This window comes from Pinus tabuliformis, chromosome 4_2, assembly GCF_031772625.1.
Source record: "Pinus tabuliformis cultivar Carrire ecotype Pingquan chromosome 4_2, CPIR1, whole genome shotgun sequence".
NCBI classification, from domain to species: domain Eukaryota; kingdom Viridiplantae; phylum Streptophyta; class Pinopsida; order Pinales; family Pinaceae; genus Pinus; species Pinus tabuliformis.
In genome coordinates, this window is record NC_142304.1 from 975,290,953 (window position 1) to 975,312,423 (window position 21,471).

The window sequence follows — 21,471 nt, forward strand, 5'->3', positions numbered from 1 at the left end:
GCGTTATATATTTCCAGTTTTGAAGGAGAACAACATTTGCCAACATAAATATTCTCTACAACATCTGTTTTGGTCAAGATATTTATGGCGATTGTCTCTTCAATGTTGGACAAGTTTCGCTCGGAATCCACCGTGTTTACAGTATTTGATAGGAATTCAAAAACTGAAGGATGATAAAGGTCATCTTGAGTATCTTCTCCACAATCCGGAAGAAGGGAACGATGGTGGGAATCATTCCATGGTGCCCCTTCAATTACCATTGATTGGACTATTCCTTCGTCGGTGACATGCACTCGCGACCAAGGATCTGAAGGGGTACCATATTCTCTAGACCTATCTATCCAAACGCTTGATGAGCGCTGATTTGGATTTGCCTCCCATGCTAGGAACATTGATTGCTACAATATTTCCGTTGGGCTTGGGGGAAAAACCATTGCATGATCCATGTCGATATCGTTTTTTGAGATCTTTCTAGAAGATATCATGTTGCAGGTTCCTATCGACGCTACTTCCGCCAGATTGATTGGAGGTGGAAGGGTGAAAGTTCCCATTAATATAGGATCTTTTAGTAGGCCTACTCCGATATTTTGAAGCGAATGGGGGCTTCCATGGATCATGGGAATGCTTCCTATAACTTGAGAACCATTGGGGAGGAAGTTTTGTTGATCGACGATTGTAATCCCTCCTTGAAAGGGAATTGCAATCCTCCTAAAATAGGTCGGCACAACAGCCGCCATAGCATATATCCATGGTCTTCCTAGTAGGATGTTGTAATCAAGATTCCCATCGATGACTTCAACATCTATTTCTACCGTTTTCCCTCCTAGTTCAACTTTCAAGTTTCTTAGGATACCATATGGGGTATATGTCCTTCCATCGAAAGCTTTTAATGTCGTCAAAGATTGTGACATAAATTTTTCCAACAACTCATCGACATAATGCATGTAGATGCCCCCTCATCAATAATTTTTTCGATAAACAGTTTTGTTGAGGGCTTTCACTTGAACAAGGAAAGCTAGTTGAGCTGGTAATTGAGGATTGTATCCTTTATGATCGAAGAATACAAGATTGGAATCCTTTGGGTCTATCCCACCAATGGCTGATAATAAAGCCTGCCTTTGGGATGGGCAATTCTGTAGTAATTCAAGAGTCGACATAGGGGATGGCGATTGGGCCAAATCTTCCACTATATTATAATGATGTGTCGCTCTAGCACGGGGATTAAATGTCGACTTGTGTACTACTCCATTTGGCGGTTTTATCGTTAATTCAAGGATGATGGGTGGTGCAACTTCTGTCGAAGTTGTTGTCGAACTACTAGGTTGATCTTTATCCTTGTTGTTCGACAGCTATGGATTCCCATAATCTTTATTCCTTGTCGATATCAAAGCATCATTTTACTGTTTTGAAACCGACAACATGAGCACTTGAGATGGGGAAGCATTTTCAATTTCAACCAGATTTGTTCCTGGATTTGGAAACGGATCAGTTAACACTGCGGAGGTTTTCGAATTCTTGAAGAGTTTCTTAACTTCAGCTCTGTGTGGACAATTTGCGATCAAATGATCCTCATCGCATATACGGCATGGATTTTTTGGTTTCCTATCTCCAGGAGGGTTTGAAGAAGATTTTTCAAGTGATGATTCCTCATGTTTCTTCTTCTTCCCTTTGCCTTTTTTCTTGCTCCTTGGTTGTTTAGTTTCTTTGCCTTTATCTGTCAATACGGTGTTTACTTCCAAAGCAAGAAGTTCATATTTTGCATTTTGACCTGAAATCTTACGGGCCTTTTTGGATGTAGCCTTTGTCGATTTCGTGTCTGTTGTGCCAATCACGCCATCGCCGGCATGAGAGTCATTGTTCGATTTAGGAGGAGGAGGAATTGAGAATTCCGGTCTAGGGGCGTCAGGTATTTTATCATAGAGCGTGCCGGACTGAGTGTAAATCAAATCCAGATATTGCGCACGAGCGATAACTTGCTCTTCTGTTACGACTCCCCACTTTGCCACATCTTCCGTGATGGAAGGTAGTAATGACTTGATAAACCATTCAGCTAAGAGCTGATCGGGAACATACGTTTTTACCATTCTACGACGACGTCGCCATTCATGTATATGATCAGATATGTGAGTGGCCGTCATCTGTTTGAAATTGGTAAGAAGTTCTGTTCCCGTTTCGTACCTTATTGGTAACTGAAAATGGGTTAAAAAGGTTGTGGCTAAGGTGCTGAAGTTGTCGAACGAAGCTCTAGGCAATTCGATGTACCATTTTGCCGCCGGACTCGTTAACGTCCTCTGAAAGAGGCGAAGTCTTATCGAATCATCATTTAGGGTGTTTGATGAACACCATAGATGAAAGGTCATCACGTGATTCGATGGATCTTCACCCGGATTTCCATTAAATTTAGGAATATCTGATGGAAGTTTATGCAGAATCGCTGGCCACCAAGGGGCGTAAGCAATTGGATCGTTGGTTAACCGGTTTAAATCAGGTAACTCCAAAGTTGCCACAAAGGGTAACTGTTGATTCAGGTTAGGCGAAGCATACCCAGGATAAGATGGGATTGCCTGAGCAGTTGGTCTTTGCATACCGGCATAATGCATTTGATGCTGGTATGTTTGGTAAGGTTGGTGGACATGACCATTGTAAAATGGTTGATTTTGACCATTTTGAATGTACGGTTGTCCACTGTTAGCAAAGATTTGTTGCTCAGAACCTTGGTATAATTGTTGGAATTGCGGTTGTTGGTATTGCACCAGCCATGGTTGTGAAGCCATGTGCTGTTGCCCGATACTAATAGTTTGACCAAGATGAGGGGTAATTGTACCCGTTTGAACCTGTATCGTTCCACCGGTCAGCGATTGTGGTTGAGTCGCGGGGTCAAAGGGCTGTTGCATTACAACCTGAGATATCTGAGGTTGGCATACAACAGGCAGCGCTTGAACTTGCGACACTGTCACAATGGCTGGCGTAGTTGGAATATTTGACGTAGGTAAGCATTGTTGCATCGAGTATACAACTCTTGGTTGTTGAGGTAGTATAGGTACCCAACCGCTTGAGGTAATTCCAATATGACCTGAATGTTGTTGTGAACTCCTGTATGGATATCCTCCCGGAGGGGATAATGAAAGGTTATACTGCCCCCCATACGGTGGTATCCAGAACTCAAGGGAATTGTTTGCCCTTGGGGGCCGGACTACCCAAATTGACCTCCAAATGGATCAATTTGTTGAGACTCAACATAAGAGTTTCCGGATATTATTCTGGATGAACAAACAAGAACAGACCATACTGTCGAGATAGCCCCTAAGTGGACTCCTTCTAGTGGTTGAGAGCTAGTCGGGACAGATGGTATACCGGCGAACATTGTCGGAGTGATAGCAGGGAGTTCTGTCGTCGCTGTGTCAGATGACACAGTCCTAGATGTTGAAGGTTGTTCAGACATTTGTAGTCTATCCAAAAGATTACCTAGCGATTCTACAGGAGCTTCCGCTGGTGGTAGACTAACTTCTGACGAAGAAGGATATAGAGTGATCCCGACTCCAAATTGCGTTGGAGTACTTGTTTGAGGATCTTCTACAATTTCTTCTATGGAAATCAGACCAGGTGGAAGGGGAAGACCTTCAGGTCCGTAGAATATTTCTGGTGCCGAAGAAGGTGTGAAATCGGCAGCGACAGATGTTTGAAGAGCAAGACTCTCCGAACCAGTTGTAGATGGAACTGGTTTGGTAACACAAGTGTTTACTCTCATACTAGGATCAGTATCACTGTCCTTCTGTGGCTGCTGAACTTCTTCTATAGAGGCAGGGATTCCAAAAATGTTTGGAGTAACTGAAGTCTCTTGTCGTTGGAACACTTGTTCTAACTTTAATAGGAGATTTGGAACCGGTTAAACGAGTTTGCTTTGTTCGTACTGACTTTGATTCCGAAGACAAAGACGGTTGACTCGTAAGCCTCCGCGAACGACGGGGTTTCAATTAACTTTCTTCCACGATTGCGGATTACTCGATCAACTAAAATAAAGGGTAAGTATGTTTCCGAATTAAATGAATTTTAGACGCTTTGACACAACTTGTTTTTTCAATTTTTAAGAGTCGAGAAAAAACAAAAGATGACTCTAGTCACCTTCGATTTTTAATGAGCCTGAAGTGACAAGTGCTCAGATGGACCTTTTCCGTTAAGGAGTCTGAAAAGGAACGAAAGGGACTACTCTAGAAGTCTAGGTAGAGGGAGTACCAAACCAATCGCAAAACTGCAGAATACTTTTTATGGTACGGCAGTCAATCTTCCCGAATGTTGTGTTCAGTGCATTGCGATCGATAGGGCGGCAGACACAGCTTCCTATGGATAAAGGATTAAGCCTATTGGGGTCTCCCAAAATATACTCGACGGTACGTGGGAGCACAAGTCCGTACTGGCACTTATCGTCTCAAAGTGGAGGAATCACCCAACCATCAGTGAGAACAACAGTTACCATGCTTTACGACGCCAGAATACGTCTCTAGCCTAGACCTCTAAATGTTGTGCGTTAAGTTCCAAAGCGTTGTTAGATTCATTGAATTTATTTTAAGTTGATCTTGTTTATGAAGTTTGCCTTTTGGGTTCACCACGAGATGTAGATGTAATTCCTAAAATGCAATCTAAGATGATAAACAAACTTTTTATCTTCTTTATGCAATGAAAATCCTAGCTACTAGGGAAAAGAAAGACAGAATCTTTTCACAAAGAGCAAAGAGCACACTCTAAATGCACTTTTCCTAAATCAAGCCAATCAGACTGTCTATATGCAAATGCACATGCATGTATTTTTTTTCGACTTTCTTAGTATATGGATGCTAAAAAGAAAGTTGATGCACAAATCTGAATTTCTTTTCAAGCGACAAATATCAACAAGCTTCTTTTCGAAATCAAAAAATGGAGAAGATTACAACACCTTACGATTTTGAACTGAATACTTGTTCTTGACACTAGAAAATTACAAATTCAGACCAAAAGCAATAGTAACAGGATAATCGACCATCAATAGCAATCAAACTTTCTCCTATGATCGAAATTGACACTTGCGACAGATTCAAATCAAAGGATGACAGTACGACTATGCTACTTTTGCAAAGGAGAACTGTAAATGACTCAACAAACACACAAAAACATATACAGTTATTTTGTACAAAGGAGGCGGAATAACAGAAAAGAAAAGGGGTTTCAAACAGACATATACTGATCACAGGCAACAAAATTCAGGAATAGAACTGGAAAGAATGAATCACAGAAGCCACAACTGCACAGAGCTAGTCTAATCAGCGCACCTGTAACAAAGAGAATCTGAAATGCAGCGCAGGTTGTCCACTCGGGAAGTGCGCTGAAATTCAGAATCTCTGAACAGTACCTGCGCTAGGCCAGAAACGAGACTCTGTTTGGGTTCTGGGTCACAGTTTGCAGTTCAGTTCTTGGTTTTTGGCCGAGTAAAAAGCAATCAGTAATGCAACAATCATGGGTAGATCTAAGGAGGATCTAAGAGCTATCACAAGGGCAATAAGATAGTTTGTGAATCAGTTGTTTAAATCATAAACAGATCCAGTGGATGGATTGAAGCAGCAGTTATCTACTTTGCATTTGTTATGGCAAATGCAGTTCGAATGCTACTTATAAGTTTATGAAACGAACAACAAAGAATGATAAACAAACAAACTAATTATCTCCCCAGCGGAGTCGCCTTTTTGTTACAGGGAAAAGTGTCTATATAGAACTTCTCTATCCCACTAAGGTGTGACAGCTACCTTAGAAACAAACAGAGAAAGGCTACTTATGTTTTTCCTTTATGGATTATAGATAGAGAGGAACAGAAAGACCAACCTCTGTCTTGCGCTAATCCTTCAATTCGATCCCTCTCTTCTTTGATAGTCCCCAGCTACCTGTTCCCTTGCACGCCCAGCTTCACAAAGTACCTGTAAGATCACAGAAGCATAGCACTATACAAAGACATGGATCTATAATCATAAACAATCTAGGATCAGATGTAAATTGACCATACAAATGTAACAAGCATCAATGATACAAAAGCATGGAGGAAAACTCAAATAGCTTTTATTGATAAACAAGAAAAGATCCAGGAGGAGTTACAACCAGTTGTTTCGACCCAGCATCAACCTCCCATCAAAGAAGCCCCTCTTCACCTCAAACAAAGCTTAGATCACCCAACAATCTGATGTTTGTCTCTAGAAACCAACAGCAATTCCTTACAATATGCAAAATTCCAGCCTCTGGATCTCTGGGATGAGGGATCCATATATAGATATCTGTAAGGGGGATGATTCAGCTTGTGATTTGATTAGTGTCTTCTCTCTGACATTTCTTGCTTCCACTTGGAGACTAAGGGCCTTTTACTCATCCTTGGTCGAATTCAGTGAGGCAAGTGTCATAGGAGAAGATTCTGGAAGCTTCCATTGCCTCTCCACCTTGCGGAATGACACTGCCATTTGTCATTTCTCGCCCATCGCACCCCACATAAGGGACTTTTGAAATACAACGCACCCTCACAGTGTATTTGGGTGAGATGCAACGCACCTAGCTAGTGGAGCAGCTGCAATGATCCTGTTTTGACCAATTCTGAGTAGTTTCTCATGGAGAACTTCTGGGAGAAGCTGTAATCTGTTGACCTTGTTCCTTTAGGGGTTAGAACAACACTTTTAGGGACTTAGGAGCCCTTGGTTTATGGACATTTCATGCTTGGGTTTTTAGGGCACAAAAATGTCTATAGTAGTTGCGCTTCCCTAGTGACCCCCGTGTTACCCCCAATGTAACAAACAAGGGCGACAGACCCCCCTGATGTACCTGACACAACGAACAGGGAGGTATATATCCCCCTTGTGACCCCCCCACGTGTGCTAATAGTCATGGAAAGAATATAAAACACACCCAACATTATCCCACTTGTTGTTTTATTTTCCACACATGGGGTCACAGGAGAGCTTAGTCATTGATCCAACCCTGCAATGCCCATTTTTTCTCTACACCAAGAAAACTTCTCATTGATCATAGACTTCGTCAATGTATCTGCAGGATTCTTTAATGTGTCCACCTTTACCAACAACACCTTTTTGTCCACAGCCATATCCTTCTCAATGTGATACTGAACATCAATTTTCTTTGTCTTAGAATGATAAGTAGATTTATTTTCCAAGAAAATCTCACTTTGGTTGTCACAGTCTATCCTTATAGCTTGTTGTACTAACCCAATACTTGAACACAATCTATGTAACCAAAATTCTTCCTTGCTTGTATGAGTGGTTACTATGTATTCTTCCTTTGTAGTTGAAGTTTCACTACAGACTGTCTCTTTCTCATCCAATTGACTGCACCTCTAAATAGGTGAAACACATACCCACTTGGAGATCTTCTCTGATCTAGATCTCCAACCCAGTCTCCATCAACAAATACATGTATGTCCAAAACTTTTTCTAATCCTGGTCTTCCTTGGTAGCAAAAACTATAATCACTAGTGCCACACAAATACCTGAAAACTCGCTTTATTGTTGTCCAATGCTCCTTCCCTGATTTTGACATAAAGTTTCTCAATAATCCCACTGCATGTGAAATTTCTAGTCTAGTATAGACCATTGCACACATTAGGCTACCAAATGCACTTGCGTATCGAACACGGAAAATATCCCCTTCCTCTTCTTGTGCCTTGGGACACTATTCAGCAAATAACTTTACACCTACATGAATAGGAAACTTAACCAATTTACTATCATGGATATTAAACATCTGCGGTCTTACCTTGACATACGTCCTCTGGTTTAACCAGAGTTGTTTCTTTACCTGATCTCATTTAATTTCCATGCCAAAAATATAGTTTGCAGTACCAAGATCCTTCATGTCAAATTTGGACACTCAATTCTTCAAATCCTGGATTATTTATTTTTTCATTTCCAATCAGCAACATATCATCCACATACAAGACCAGGTAAATAACATGGTCACCAATTAATTTAAAATACACATAGTGATCCTGTTTTCTTCTGGTGAAGCAAAGTCCCCATATATATGTATCAAATTTCATATACCACATCCTTGGCAACTATTTTAATCCACTTGGTTTTTTTTAACTTGAATAACAATTATTTCGTTCCCTTCACCGCAAATCCTTAAGGTTTCTTCATGTAGATATCTTATCCCAAATCCTCGTGTCAACAGCGTTGGACCTACGAACATGTCAAGGGATCTCCCCGGTAAGAAGTCCCAACTAGACCCTAGACCATTGGGAGTAGGAGTCCCAACAGTGGGTAGTAAAGTTGTGCCTTGATTGTGGTACCACGCAGAGGTAAGTATGATAACTTTGTCGGAAGCAAGTGTGTGACCTTACAGCGAGTCAAGTGAGATGCATGGGGGATTCTAACACACATAGGTGAAAAGAAAGTGTGTCCCTTAGAAACCTGTAATAGTACGCATCCTGAAAGGAACACACGAGTGGAATGACATCACAGAATGGAAGCGGAATAGTCCACAATCCAAAGTGACAGGTTAATACAACAACATGTCTTCAACAAGATTCATAAAATAACATGCAAAATAGTTCATACACAAATGTGTAAGCTAAATAACATACATTGCTAAAGTAGCTAGAATAGTCAAACTACAATAACAACATATGCATGAAAATGTATTGGCTCAATTATATTATTAAGTGAAAGTTCCATCCATACATACACCATTGGTAGCCACTAGCCCCAATAGTGGAACATTACAGTCAACATCGCCTGCTCCTCCAAAGAGATGTACCCGCTCTATGTGTGGAGAAGCCAAGGCTCGTCACAATACACTTCAAGCCTTCTCTAAGCCATGCCTAGCCAAAATCTTGACTCCCCAAAAGCCTGTACTATGAGTTATGAGGTTATATTTATAACAAAGGGTGGGGTGACCCTTGACATCCCCCTTTGTGAATCTTTGACTACCCTCATGACTCTTCAACTTCCTTACAAATAACTCTTTACATTACATATTGACTGTTCACATTCCACTAATGACACTTGGATTTTCACTTACAACACAATTACAAATAATACACATTTTCAACGTACCCATGTGAGACAAAATAGGCTAAAGACAGCCTAACAAGACAAAACACTATGACTCCGGAGTTTGGAGAAAGACCAACTCAAAATCATCCACTTGATTCTTCTCAGTCATGTACTAATGCCAAGCTTGGTAATGTGCTATGATTTCCCCAAACTACTTTATGTTTTCTTGCTGAGAGCGGGCTCTTGCCTCCATGGCATCCGGTTATATGGTCATGGAACCTATGTCCAAATTGTCCTGAAGCATGTACAACATGGTGTAGACCATGATAGGACCACTAGTATGTTGCTGCATGTTTTGTGCGCTCAGCTCCATGTCATCCCTGGTGACCTCTCACCTTAGCTTCTCCATATACCTGTTGACCTCCAACCAAACTCAGTTCCTGTGCTTAGCTTTGGTGAGGGAACTTGCATCTATTCACTCTCTTCTTGAGCTGTTGGCTTGTCCAGCTCATCAACCTGTATTGGTGTTGTTTTCTATGTCATTACACCTTTCCTTTGTTCTTCTTCCTGTTTCTGCTTATTTTCCTGTTCTTCCTTCTCGACTCTCGTTCTTCCTTCAATTCCTATTCTACTTTCTATGATCTCAGTTCTACTCCCTGTAATATATGCTCTTCTCTCTTCCTCTACTCTACTATATGTGTCCTATACTTCCTTTTTCTTCTACTATCAAAGTCATTTGCATGAAAATTAAATCTTCTTTCACTCTGAAACTTTGTTTTTCCTTTATTATGTCAACAATTTCCTCTTTCCCTGATCCTGTATTGGCTTGCTGCTTTCTGCCACTACTGCTAGTTTCACTACCATGTTAGTGATGACTCCTTTTCTGTAAACAGTTGGGCATTTGTATATATTGGCAAGTAAACTAGCTCTTGCACAACTCCTTCCCCAGTACTACTTTCAGTGGTCACTCTTGAAACATCTCTCTTTGGTGCCATGGTGTAATGAATGTTGGAGAGAAGTGCTTCACAAGTGTGGTACCTATGGCAGAGAATAGATACTCATGGAAAGAAAACATTGGATCTTGTAAATCTAACTTCACAGCATGATCAAGCAGCAACTAGGGAATCTAATGATAGGAGCTGTGCAATTTTGACTAACAGGAGTGACTGAATGATTGTGGCAACTGTGCAGTGCATAGTCCCAACAGTCAGTTCAGAAGCTTGATGACTGGAACTATGAAATACGCAGTTCAACCTGGGTCAAGATTTGGGAGAGACTGCACATTGCGTAGTCTCAATGACCAAGTTGGGAAAATGGCTCTTGGAACCACAAAATGTGTAGTTGGAGCCAAGCTAGGATAGGCTTTGCATAATTATAGAAGCCAAGGCAGAGGCCTTGAGGTCCCAGATTGTGCAGTGCATGCAGTGAAGTGTGAGATCTGGGCAAGGGGAGCCTAGATCTGTCCATGGGGAGTGTGAAAACAAGAAGATATGAAGGATGATGTAAGGATGATTTTAGATCTAACTAAGTGTAGATGTATGTATGTAGAATAAGTGGAGTAATCGATTAATTTGAAGGAACATAAAGCATGTGAAGGGAGTCGCCACAACGACGACCATTGCTGAAAAAAAGAAGGAAAAATCATGTGACACTTGAGAAAGGCAATCTATAACTTGAAACAACACTTCTACAAGTTAAAACGCCAGCGATCGTTATACAAAACAAGTGAAACAACACTCTCACAAGTTAAAAAAGCAAAAGCGAATGAAAAAGTAGCAAAATGAAATAAAAGCAAAACTCACCCCGAAAAGTGATGACAATGCTCCAGAGGCTCCTTGATCTCCTAAGGAAGCTATATTTTGATGATCAAATGTATAAGTGAGCTCTAGATGCATCCATTACATAGATTGAGAAAATGGAGTTCACGACGTGTATGCTTGAGATCAAGGACAACAACGACACTTGGAAGAAAATTCTAAAGATGGAAATGTGACACCTTCAGGAAACTAATAATAGATCCCTACTTACTAGGGATGTTTTTCCTCTTAGCTTCTTACTTTTTTAGGAAAGACTACCATGCATGCATGGAGAAATTGTGCAGTTCTGGGGAGAACTTCTCAACTCACTGACACATGCATCAGACAATAGCTGAGGGAATTCTTTTGCGAAATTCCTGGGTTGAGTGGCTCTGGCTACCTCTCATGCTCTACACAATTTCCCAGCTGAAGACCATCTACCAGTTGGTTCTGTGAAATTTTAGAGCTGAAGGTTCACTTGTTGGTTTAGACTGTTATGCGCAATTTCCCAGCTAAAGCAAGCTGCCAAATGAGTCTGCACAATTATGGAGCTGAAGCTCATTGCTGGGTTGCATTGCACATTTCTAGAGAGAAAGGTTGGTTTCCCTCAAGGATTGTGCATATCATCAAGGTAGTGCTAGAACTGGTTTGGAACCAAGTCACGTGCAAGTCATCTTGTGGTTAATCAACAAAGAAAGTAAGCAAACACAAGATATAAGGCAAAAGATAAAATCAAATGAAAGCACAAGTACCTGGGCAGCGTAAGATAAGTTGTTTGGAATTTAGGAGGGAGGATCCAAAATGAATGGAACACAAAATTTTGGAGGGTAGTTGTATCCGCTACAACATTGGCGGCACACTGGTAGAACTCCAGCTCTATGTATGGACCTTGTCTAGTGTAAAGTGAGCTAACTCTTCTGGAAGTATTATTTGATTCTTTGATTGTCATGGATCCTTTACTAGCTTGAGTTAAATATATAGTCCTTGCCATTCTCTTGATCAGTCAACACACATACCAAGCCAAGCCAATTGATTTGTTTTGATTGGGAATGAGGGGTATATTGATGCACAAGTAAAATAAATAGTCAAAGTTTAAGTTTCATCTCTGGTGTTGCTCCACTGACAGTAGGCCTAGACAATACCCCAATGGAGTCACTTCAGGAACACAAGCATCACTCTGCTACCGATGAGCCTGGATAGTACCCCAACAGAATTACTTGCTTCACCTCTCTATGTAGGAAGCCTTTCTCTTATTTCTCCTTTAATTTGTTTTTTTCATTTTTTCAAAGAACTGTGCATATGCACTTATTTATTTTTCATGAGGTAGAAAAGGGATCCCGACTTGTTGAGAGAAGAAGTGGTTGACCCTTCAGAGAAGTATGTTATATATACCTTTGACATACTTGTTAAGTTTTTCCCCCTCACCTTACTCTACTTGACTGAGTTGACAAGGATTAACCAAAAATAGAATACTGATTAAAGTAGGTGGTACTAGTTAAGAGTGCAAGTGTTGTGTTTTCACCAAGACTCACTCTGAAAGGAACATATTTTCCATCAAGGCGTCAACATATTTTCCATTAGGGCGTCATCAATTGAAAGAAACACAAGATATTCATAAAGAGAGGGGATAAATAGATAACCAAATGTTGATATTTGTACAAGTCCTCTTGTATTTCACCCTACTTGTCTCAAGAAACCAAACACATTTTCATGGGAAACTAATCATATGGGTGCGTAAACAAGAAAACAAACAAGCAAGCAAAGGACACAAGTAAAATGAAATCAAAGCAAGTAAGCGAAAGAAAAACATGAAAGCAAAAGAAAACAAGAAAGAAAACACTAATCCTACTCCTAAGCTAAATAGTGCATGGGCCTACTCACGTGAAGTGATATTTCCAATGCATCCACTAGCACATTGGTTGGCCCATGTAGGTGAAGGCATTGTTGACAATAAAGATATTCAGGCAAACTAATAAGCAATAAAGATATAGCGATGAAAACCAACACACTCGAAGTTTAAATGCGTCCACGGAAAATAAAGAGTAAAAGCACATGACAAACACTCTATGAACGTATGATAGTGTTGCATCACATTGTGCGCAAATGACAAACATGCAAACTCTTTTGATATTGACAAATGAGAAAACATGCAGAAAGGAGAAAACTTTCTCTTAGCAGCATGACTTCCTATGTATGACTCCTATAATGCATGAGCAATAGGATCGTGAGATTCTGGTGGAGGATGTGAAATTTGTAGACTAGATTGATTTTTAATGTAGACAAGAGAGTGATGAGGATCTTGGCATGTTTCAACATATTTCTGATTGGTAGTGGACCTAACCTCAAAACAACAAGAACCTGACATAACCATCATCTCAAGTTGAAGTGCCTCAACAAATTGAGGGGTTTCCACTTCATTAGCAGGTAGATCATCAAAGACCGGTGGCTTGGAAATATCAACAACGAGTGAATCAAAATCGTGATCGAATGAAGGAGTGAATAGATCATGACATCCTCATGATTTGACGAATCATACAGAGGGGTCAATGAGAAACATAATTTTTCATGCTCTAAATTTCCAAAAAGAAAAGATTATAGATTGGGTGGATTCGGAAAGAAATATTTGTCCTCACTGCAATCATATGAGGGACTGACATCCTGCGTGTCCTATGAATGATCGAAAGTAGAAACATCCAGGAATGAATTTTCACAAGGAAAACAAGAAATGGCAGGATCACAGAAGATGTCAAGATAAAGCGAATGAGGTGCAAAGAGAAGGAGGTCATCCTTCACCGCGACTTCTTCGAATTCCCACACATACTCATCAAAAATGACTGCGTAGGTTGGTTGCTCAACACCAACTTTGTCGAAAAATTTATCCTCGTGAACTATAGATGTGGAGTCTGGAGCAGATGAACATAACACAGTACAATCTAGAGGATCAAAGGAACCATAGGATCGAGGTTAAGAATACAAGACCTTGTGAAAACCATAAGGGTTGGAGTCCAAATCTGCGCAAATGTTTAGAGAAGGTGGGGTGGGAGGATGTGACAGTTCAACAGATGGGTTCACAAATTCTCCCACCTCATCCTACAGAGCTAGAGATGTTTGATGAGAAGAGGATGGAAGATCACTTGTGACAGCAACCCTATCCGTCTTAGATTTGGAAGCTCTAACACTGAGGTATGCTGGGAGGGGTTTGAATGATTCCAACTCATGTGTATTTTTAGATACATGAAGAAGATATTGAAACCTTTCTTTGAGAAATTTCCAATCAATTTCATCTTCAGGGATTTGAAAAGCGAGATTACAGAAGCGATCCCAAAATTGTGCAATAGATTCTTCAGGTGCTTTCTGTAAGTTCTGATATTTTTTATGAGTGCTTTGCGGTCATAACAATAGAAAGCACGGATTAACTCTCTGATCATGTGACCATACGAGTGAATAAATATTGCAGGAAATGTGCGACACCTTTTCTCACCATGCCCTTCGAACGTGTAAGCAAACAACCCATAAGAAATATCATTCGAGCGGACTTCATTCCTCTCATAGAAGCCTAAGAAGGAAACTTCGTGTCTCAACAGGGTTGTTTCGACTTCACCATTATACTTGATTCATGACAAGTCATCGATGACATCCTTTGATGCTTTGTGCATGAGAAAAACACTCCGGAGTTGAGATTCTAATGAAAGTCATGAATTATGTGCAAATATTCAAAACAGACTTTGAGGGCTCAACTTGTCATCTGGCCCACATTCTAGCGCCAAAAAAGTTGACGATGTTGGACCTGCCAACATGTCAAGGGATATACCCAGTAAGAAGTCCCAACTAGGGATGTTAATTTTTGCAACTAGGGTGAAATTCCACATCGGACAACTTAGATGACCAATATGATGCTTGCATTAAAATCCTCTTTTTCAGAGGACCAAAATCAACCTAAAGATCACCTAATTTGGTCAAGATGAAGTTAAGCTTTGAATTATTGTATTCATATATTCATTATGGAACGGATCGGCCCTAACCACGTGGGTAATGACTTGGGTCAGTCTTAACACCAAGTAAACCCTCAAGAAAGCCTATAAATAAAAACGACCTCAATTTCATTAGAATAGGTCATTTTGGTCCCTGATCGTTGGCACAGAACAGGGTATTTTGGTCTCTGGTCGCCGGCACAAAATAAGGCATTTTGGTCCCTGGTCGCTGGCATAGAATAGGGCATTTTGGTCCCTTGTTGCTAGCGCAAAGTGGGAAAGAGAGTGACTAAGGCTCTCTGGTCGCTGGGAGATAGGCTTATGAGAGTGAATTTGAGTTTAGAAGCAGATTTGAAGGTTTAGGTCCCTGAATGCTCGCACATAGTAGTCCTGAGAGCATCCAGGCCATCTTGAACGCTCACACAACAACCGTAAGGGAGCGACTCAGGGTTTTAGGTGTATTTCACCTCGGTCACACGCATAGAGACTTCCTGAGTGTGACTATGTAGTCACAATCACCCTCATACAGTGTTTGAGAGAGCGACCCAGGAGTTTCGGTCGCACATAGACAGTTTTGGTGAGGGCGACCTGAGTTTAGATCTAGGGTTTAACATCTTGGCTTTAATTGACTTCAATGGCCTATTAGATCTGGGTTTCTCTCTGTTGTTATACAAATCTATTGATCTATAGATTTAATTTGTTATTATCTGCTGCAATCATATATATTGGGCTCATTGTACTCTCTACTAATATCTTTTTTATGAAGATCTACTAAAGAAGAAGATTTGAAAGGGTTTCCCCCTAGTGGGGTTTTTCCATGGTCTTGGACCAATATGTTGTCTCTTATGGTTGTGTTGTTGTCTTCTTTGCCACTATGTATATTGTTATTTCTTCAGTTATGTTTATGATTGATTATACTACTTATAATTGGATACATTGTTAATGAAAAGATAAATTGGGCTAAAGTAATTGATACAACATAGGACAATCAGAAAATTTAACACAAACAAGAAAAGGATTCTTTCGCTCAAATCAAGAAAGCTATTGTTGATGCACCTGCGTTATTCAGTCCTGACTATTAAAAACATTTCCTATTTTATACATTTTCTTTAGGTTCTTCTATTGCATTCGTATTGACTCAAAAGGATACCAAAGGAAATGAATGGCCTATTTATTTTATGAGTGCCAGCCTACAGGGGTCATAATTAAATTATCCTTCCATCGACAAACAAGCATATGTTGTATACAAGGCGATTAACTAGTTTAGGCCCTATCTTTTAAAAGATCACATGATTATTTTCATTCCTCATCTAGCAGTAAGAACACTCTTCATGCAACAGGATCTGAGCGAGAAGAGGCAAATTGGATGACCTTTTTACAAGATTATGATCTGGAATTTAAACTAGCTCATACCATAAAGGGTCATGGCCTCTGTAAGCTAGCAGCTGAAACAAAAGAAGCTCCTAAGCAAGATATTTTAGGTTGGGATTAGGAGATAGAAATGCATAATGTTGAACATGTTCCTTAGTCCATGTCTACAATGCCATGGTATTCCAATATATGGAAATTTCTAGAGCATGGCACCTTTCCCATGCAATTATCGAATAAAAAAAGAAGGGAAATTCGTTTAAAATGTTTATCCTACCAGCTAATTCCTAGAGTTTCAGAAAGCACCACAATGGTTTCCTGCTAAGATGCCTTGAGCCATAGGATACAGAGAATATACTTAGATATTTTCACGATGGACCAATAGGTGATCACAATGTGGGTGACAAAACATTGCATAAATTCATGAGGGTTGGTTATTATTGGCACACTCTATTAAAAAATTCTCACACTTATGTCTGCAAGTGCCTAGCTTCTTAGAGATATGTCAGTCGAGATCAGAGGTCAATCGCCCCACTATTACCAGTAGCAATTGAGGAACCTTTCCAACAGTAGGGCCTGGATGTTATTGAAGAAAATTTTCCTCACTCGTCAAAGAAACACTGATATATTTTAATAACAATAGAGTATTTTACTCAATGGTCAGAAGTAGTTCTCTTAACACAAGTAAATGACCAGGAAGTCATCCACTTTTGTGACAAAACATTATAACTAGGTTTGGCATTCCAACGTCACTTGTCTTTGATAATGTGACTTACTTTTCATCATTGAAACTTTATGAATTCACATTAGAAAATGGGATTGTATTAAAGCATGCATCTAATTATTACCCATAGGGAAATGGTTTGGCTGAATCAACAAATAAAAATATCATCCGCATAATCAAGAAAACCATCTTCTTTGAGAAAAGGAACTGGCACAATGCTTTGACCAAAGCATTATGGGGTAACCGTGTAACTCTTAGCCTTCCCTGAAGACCTTGTCATACTTTCTGGTTTAGGGTAAAGAAGTTATATTTCCCTCAAACCTATATCTCCTAGCCTTGCAACTCTCCCAACAGTCCCAAGGTAGACCTTAACTTTTGGTTCAATGAGAGATAGAGACTTTACTCGAACTAGAGGAAGAAAGGCTCAAAGCCAAAGAGAGATTTTTTGTTCACCAAAACCGCGTTAAGAATTGATTTGATAAGAAATCCATAGGGGCAAAGAGTTTCGATGTGGGTGACCTAGTACTGAAGTGGGATAAACCCCACGAAGAGAAAGGAAAACACACGAAGTTCCAATCTTTGTGGATTGGCCCATTCACTATCGAAGAAAAGCTCAGTCATAATACATTCAAGTTGAAATACTTATACGAGAGGATTGACCCCCTTCCCATAAATGGACGACTAAAACATTATTTTCAGTAGTAGGTACATGTTATGCTTCCTGTACAACTTATTATTTTCTTTCATTTTCTTATATGTCAATAATATGTGTATTATGTTAGTCATGTCCTCTCTTGTCGTGCTTGTTGATCGATGTTAAGTCCCTATACTACTAGTGTAACCCCTTATAGTTATTAGTACAACCCCCTTATTATATTGTTGTGCCCATGTAGTCCCCATATTGTTAATATTGTGCCCCATGGAAGCCCATTATTGTTATTATTGTGCCCTTACATTATTATTGTTATGTCGACTCTCATTATATTATGACCCCTTAGACTCCTATATATAGAAAGGAAGTCTTTTCATTTGTATCATCCGAGAATTGTTCATTTATGTAATGTAAAGGAGGTTTCCCCCTCGAAGAGGCTTATTTCTAAGGCTTTCATCTATCTTTTGTATCTTTTTGTGGGTTGGGTTCATAACATTTGGCATCAGAGCTTTTGATTCTAGGGTTTCGCTGCTCCGAACAGGTCATCATGGAATTTTCGCTATAACATTTTTTCTACAATGTTTCAGAAGCTAAAAACAAAACCCACTCAATACAACATCTCGCTGAACCTTGGGTCTAAATTTCAGAGCTTGTCTCGCTATATTGTCGGAGATATGATCTGAGGAAGTTAGGATTTTTGCAAGCTCCAGAATTTCATCTAAAATAGGTCATCATGGAATTTGCGCTATAACTATTTCGATACAAAATTTCAGAAGAGAAAAAAAAATCCATTTGAGAAGAAATCGTTCTGAATCTTGTCTCCGAATTTCAGATCCTATCTCGCTATATTTTCGGAGATATAATCTAAGGAAGTTAGGGTTTTTGCAAACCCCCAAATTACATTCCAAACATGTCACCTTGGGAAAATTGTCATAACTTTTGTTCTAAGCATCACATTGAAATTTCGTAAAAAGTTTCAGTAATAGGACTTCTTGTAGTTTTCTGTATATCAATTTCAGGTACTAAGGTTGAAACAGTGAGACGTGGCACGTCATACAAGTTCGCTCTATGAAACTAGTCTATAATCAGGTCACCGTGGGATATTTGGCATAACTCTTTCTTGGATAATCAAATTCTGATCACACTTGCGCGGTTAGAAAGAGAACTCAGAGAGCTACCGCAGGAAGAAATTTTAGAACTTTGAGATATGAAATTACAGAGTTACAGTCATTTCAAGATCGAGATCCTAAAATCAAGAAAAATCGAGATGAGGAGGTTTGATGGCAAGGATCCGGTAAATTGGATACTACAGATGGAGAAATATTTTGATCTACATGGTGTACCACTATTACAAAAGGTATTTATTGCATCTTCATATTTAGAACAAGATCAATTTTTATGGTATAAAGGGCTTTGTTCTCATAAACCACTTGTTACATGGTCAATTTTCACGGAGGAAATTATAACATATTATGAGGATACAAAGAGAAACACCTTCTTTAGAGAAACACCACAACAATTGGAATAAAAAAGAGAAAAATGGCTTTGTTACAAAGTGGAAAGAAAAATTATGGCAACAAGGAAGTATACCCTCACAACTCTAAAGATGGAAGTGTTGTTTCTCCTAGCCTTCCACAACCTACAAGGGTTACACCACAACAATTGGAAGAAAAAAGAGAAAAGGGCTTTGTTACAATTGTGATAAAAAATACATTAAAGGTCATAAGTGTGTTGAGAAGAAATTATTTTACATTGATTGTGGATAGGAGGAAGAAAAGGATCAAGAAACGTCAAAAGAAGAGTATATACATCAGGAACCAACCCCGAAGAAAGAAGAAATGAATCCGACCACATCTTGTAAAGCATTGGAAATAATTACTACTCCTCAAACTCTTAAGATAGAAGGACATATCAAGAAGAAAATGGTTCAAGAAGTGAAAGACCACATCAATAAATAAGAAATGAATTCGACCATATCTTGTAATGCAATGGCCAGAATTACCACTCCTCAAACTATCAAGATAGAAGGACATATCAAGAAGAAAAATGTTCAAGAAGTGAAAGATCACATAGAGCATCAAGAAATGAATCTGACCATATCTTGTAATGCACTGGAAGAAATTACCACTCCCCAAACTCTAAATATAGAAGGACATATCAAGAAGAAAAAGATTCAAGCAGTGAAAGATCACATCGAGCATCAACAACAAGTTCTCCAACTTTTAAAGGATAACGCCACTTCGATGTAGAATCAAATGAAACAACAGGCATATCAACATCGTAATGAAATAAGTTTTGATGTAGGTGATTGGGTATTTTTATGGTTACATACATATAAACAAATGTCCCTCAAGAAAGCTATTTATGAGAAGGAAATGTTGGCAATATTACACGCACTTAAGAAATGGCGACCTTACCTGATGGGAAGACACTTCAAGATAAAAACGGATCATGATAGTATTAAATACTTTTTAGAACAAAAATTATCCTCTAAAGAGCAACAAAAATGGGTCACAAAGATGTTGGGTTATGAATTTGAAATCATCTATAAAAAATGGAAGCAAAATGTTGTGTCAGATGCACTCTCAAGAAAGGATGAGGATGTGGAAGCATTGTTGTGCACCATTTCTATTATCCAACCAGATTGGATTAATGAAACAAGGTATGAATGGAAGAAGGATGAAGAAGTGTGGCAACTCATTCAAAAGTTGCAGAAGATCCCAATTCAAACAATATTGCCAGAACTTGACAAGGAAGGAAAAATCATATTGGAGCCTAGAGCAGTCACAAAAACAAGAACCTGACAGCTACGAAATCGATCAATTTCAGAGTATCTCATCAAGTGGAAGAACTTATCAGCTGAAGATTCCACATGGGAGGACAATAATTTTATACAGGAGCATCAAGAACTACTCAAGCATTGAGGACAACACTTTTTGAAGGAGATGGGCATGTTAGGTCCCTCTACTACTAGTGTAACCCCATATTGTTATTAGTACAACCCCCTTATTATATTGTTGTGCCCATGTAGTCCCCATATCGTTATTATTTTGCCCCATAGAAGCCCACTATTGTTATTATTGTGCCCTTACATTATTATTGTTATGTTGGCTCTGATTATATTATGACCCCTTACACTCCTATATATAGAAAGGAAGTCTTTTCATTTGTATCATCCAATAATTGTTCATTTGTGTAATGTAAAGGAGGTTGCCCCCTCGAAGAGGCTTATTTCTAAGGAATTCATCTATCTTTTGTATCTTTTTGTGAGTTGGGTTCATAACAATCGATGTACATAAATAAGAGCATGTTTAAAAGGTGTGTTATCACTATAAAATAAAAAAATAAAAAAAATTGGACAACTTGTATTGTTCCAAAGTTGTAACTCAGTCTTGGTCAATTCATTTTGATTGTTTTTGTTTAAGGAGTCTAAAACATAGAATAGAGTCTTGTTCCCATTGTCAAATGAGGTCAAAAATCTTGTTTCAACTATCATTAGTCCCACATTGGTTCATAGGTGTCATTTGTCAAGACTCTTTTAAAGATGGCATGCGCTACGAAATCAACTAGGAGTTTTCATAGCGCAAACTCATAAAAATACACTATGTGCACTACGAAAACAGGGATCCGTAATTAGGAGATTTCCTAGCGCAAAACCCAGAATTTGCACTAACTACGCTACGAAATCGAGGATTCGTGCTAGATCTTGTCTAGCTGTCTAATCCATCAAAATCCATTAATGTTTCATCACCATGTGTCATTCCATGAACCTTTCTTATCACATGTAGCCATTCTTTCTCATCATTAGATTCGTTAGGGGTCTTGTTCCCACTCTTTTCAAATTTCCAAAAAGTAAGGTGAGGTGAGTTAGTCTTGGTCTTTCCTATGTTCCTTTCATGCATAAAAAGACAATTGGCAAGCTTAGGGACGACATTCACCAGAA